This window comes from Mus caroli, chromosome 2 (genome assembly GCF_900094665.2).
Source record: "Mus caroli chromosome 2, CAROLI_EIJ_v1.1, whole genome shotgun sequence".
NCBI classification, from domain to species: Eukaryota; Metazoa; Chordata; class Mammalia; order Rodentia; family Muridae; genus Mus; species Mus caroli.
Genome location: NC_034571.1, coordinates 76,521,447 through 76,525,663, shown reverse-complemented (window position 1 = coordinate 76,525,663; position 4,217 = coordinate 76,521,447).

The window sequence follows — 4,217 nt, the reverse complement described above, 5'->3', positions numbered from 1 at the left end:
GGGATAGCATTTGAAATGTAAATGAAGAAAATATCTAATAAAAACATGCCTTAAAAAAAAAGGCGGGTGGTGGTGGCACATGCCTTTAATCGCAGCACTTGGGAGGGAAGAGGCAGACGAATTTCTGAGTTCGATGCCAGCTTGGTCTACAAAGTGAGTTCCAGGACAGCCAGAGCTACACATAGAAACCCTGTCTTGAAAAACAAAAACAAAAACAAATAAATAAACAAATAAAATTTAAAAAAATAAAAAAAAGAAAGTCAGACATATTCTATTGGAAGGCCACACATTCAAGAATATGTGTGTGTGTATATTATATATATATTATATAATATATATATATATATATTATACATATATATATCCTGGGTTGTATGAGAGAACAAACTGCTTAAACTATGTAACATAAGCCAGTTATCAGCATTCCTCTATGGTCTCTGCTTTAGTTCCTGCCTCCAGGTGACTGATTCCGATCATCTTGCCTTGGCTTCCCTTAAAAATTGCTGTAATTTATGAGCCAAATTATCTCTTTTCCTGTTTGACAAAGAAGGAGCATATATCTATATCTATAGCCATGGATCTCTCCATATATACTCTTTGGTTGGTGGTTTAGACCCTGGGAGCTCTGAGCAGTTCAGTTAGTTAATACAGTTCTTATGGGGTTGCAATCTCCTTCAACTCCTTCAGTTCTTCCCCTAGCTTTTCCATTAGGGCCCCTGGGCTCAGTCCAAAGGTTGGCTATATCTGCATTTGTATTAGTCAGGAGCTAGTAGAACCTCTCAGCAATAGTGCAGGTGTTTGGTGTCTGCAGATGGGATGGATCCCTAGGTAGGTGGTCTCTGGATGGCCTTTGCTTCAGTCTATGTTCCATTTTCTGTCCCTGTTTTCCATTGGACAAGAACAATTCTGGGTTAAAAATTTTGTGATGGGTGGGTGGCCCCATCTGTCAACTGGGGGCAGTGCCTATCTACTGGAGGTTGTCTCTACCGGTTCTCTCTCCCCTTTGTTGGTTATTTCAGCTAAAGTCATCCAGGGTGGTTTTATCTGGCATCAGTGAGAGGGGAGGCCTTTGGACCTATGGAAGTTTAATGCTCCAGCATGGGAGGACACTAGAGTGATGAAGTGGGAGTGAATGAGTGGGTGGAGGAGCACCCTCATAGAGGCAAAGGGGAGGGTGGAGAGGGGAATGGGATGGAGGGGTTTTTGGAGGGGAATCCCAGAAGGGGATATCACTTGAAATGTAAACGAATAAAATTACACACACACACACACACACACACACACACACACACACATGCAGCACAAATCAGACTCTATGGAAAAAAGAAAAAAAAAAAAAGGGAAAAATTCCAGTGGGTGGGAAGGAGTAGATCTTGGAAGAGACATGGAATATGGTCAAAGCACATTGAATGAAATTCTTAAAGAAACTATGTATATCTTTTTAAGTTAAATGTTGTCAAGTAGTGTGTTTATGAGACAATGAAAACATCCTGTAATGTATTGTAATGGTTTGAATAGGATATCACCAATATTCCCAGATATCAGATTATCTAGTTCCTAGTTGGTGACACTATTTGCATAGGTTTACGGAAATAGGTTTTGAAATTTCAAAGGCTGTGTTCCTCTAGGGTAGTTTTAGCTTTCAAAATTAATTCACCATTTCCAGTGTGCTCACTGTATCCTGGTTGTGGTTCAAATGTAAGATGTTACTGCCACCATGCCTGATGCTTGGCTGCCATGCTCTCTTGTGGTGATGGGGATGGACTCAGCTTCTGAAACTCTATGGTCAAAGGAAACCTTATTTCTATATGTTGACTTGGTCATGGTGTTTTATCACAGCTAAATAAATATAAGAAAGACTGTGCTGATAGATACATGTCATCCTATATGTCCAAACAAGAATTAATTTAATATGCATTGATGACTGTGATGGCTATTCATGGTTTTGAACTTAACTACATCTAAAGTTACCTAAAATGGAATGACTGGATGGACCTGTGAGGGATTCTTTTCTTTTCTCATTTTTTTCTTTTTTTTTTCTTTAAACAATTTTTATTAGATATTTTCTTCATTTACAATTCAAATGCTATCCCAAAAGTCCCCTATACTCTCCCTCTGCCCTGCTCCCCAACCCACCCATTCCTGCTTCCTGGCCCTGGCATTCCCCTGTACTGGGGCATATAATCTTTGCAAGGCCAAGGACCTCTCCTCCCATTGATGGCCGATTAGGCCATCTTTTGCTACATATGCAGCTAGAGACATGAGCTCAGGGGATACTAGTTAGTTCATATTGCTGTTCCTCCTATAGGGCTACAGACCCCTTCAGCTCCTTGGGTACTTTCTCTAGCTCCTCCATTGAGGGCCCTGTCTGTGTTCCATCCAATAGATGACTGTGAGCATCCACTTCTGTATTTGCCAGGCACTGGCATAGCCTCACAAGAGACAGCTGTATCAGGGTCATGTCAGCAAAATCTTGCTGGCATATGTAATAGTGTCTGCATTTGGTGCCTGATTATGGTATGGATCCCGGGGTAGGGCAGTCTCTGCATGGTCCTTTCTTCCATCTCAGCTCCAAACTTTGTTTCTGTAACTCCTTCAGTGGGTATTTTGTCCTCCATTCTAAGGAAGGATGAAATATCCACACTTTGGTCTTCCTTATTCTTGAGTTTCATGAGGTTTGCAAATTGTATTTTGGGTATTCTAAGTTTCTGGGCTAATATCCACTGATCAGTGAGTGCATATCATGTGAGTTCTTTTGTGATTGGGATTCTTTTCTTAATTAAACCATTTGAAATTAGGAGATCTTTTAATCCACATATTTTGACGTGTGAAGATGTACCCATAATCTTAGCCACACATTCTTTTGGCAGCCTATATAGAAGATATGGAAGAAGGAAGTCTACTCTCTTTGCCTGCCGGCTCTTATAGAATGTACGCATAAAGTCCTGGTACTATTCCTTTTTCTTTTTTAAATGAATGGAAAATAAACACTAAAAGTAACTTAATACTCTTAAACATTCAAAGTAGTTTGAAATCCCAGAATGCACTGACACTCCCAAGCTCCCTGTCAACTATATTTATCTTCAAGAAGATCCTAAATATGCATATCCTTCCTCAAAGAGTAGGAGGAAAGGGAAAGGGAGAATAACTGAGAGTAAATCTTTTGGGAGAAGTATCTCCTAAATTAGCAAATTTTGTTGAATTTACCAGATAGATGAGATTTTGCTTTTAGACTGCTCTTCTTTATCACGTAAAATCTAGCTATGCATCGGAGTACTTTCAGTTCCTTCCTTAAAATAAATGCATTTTAAAGATTCTTCCTCTTATCTAAATTTTTGAAATGGTAAATTACGGATCAGAAAAATTACATACATTAATTTTTTTTTCTGGCAATAGCAAATTGGTTCCAATCACTCTTTTTTTGGAATATGAACATTTACTCTCCAGTAGTCAGCACGCTAAACACTCAGTATCATGTGTATTTTATAATTAAATGCTTTTGTTTTGAAGCTTCAGTTTGATGAATAATGCAGAGATGCAAGATGTTTTTTTCTAAAAGAAAAAAATTCTTTAATTTTGCATGCAAATAAGGGCAATGGATTTGAGGTAGACTTAAGATGGGATGGTCCCTTACCCATCAGTGTATCACATTTGTCCTTTTATATACACATACTTGTTGCCAGCCCCTCTAAATCCTCAGTCACTCATAATCATTTATTTTCCATTTCTAAATTCTACAGTTTCAAAACTATGATATTCAGAAAACCACACAGTGAGGATTACTGTATTTTTTTCTCAACAACATTCTCTTGGCATTTATATCAACTATATTAGCTGTTGAGTCCTTTACTATCTATTCCATGATAGCTATATGGTACAAATAATTGTATCCTGTTTGCAGTGATACTAACATCCTATGTGGTGTTTTCTATATGAACAAGTATTACTATCGGCTTCAGTAAATTGACCAAAATATAATTACTCAGGTGTACAGGGTCATGTGCATATATAAAAGAAATATGTCAAGCTATAGACTTTCAACTCATTAAAATATTCACTAAATAATGGAAGATGTTTGTGAGAAAAATAGTTGTTTTCCATATTATTAAGTAATTTGAATATGTTGTTTCATTTTCATTTGTTGAATATGTGATTTCATTTTTAAATCAATTTGTCACAAATTATAAAGTTTCACCTGAGTGGGAACGTCAACTGTA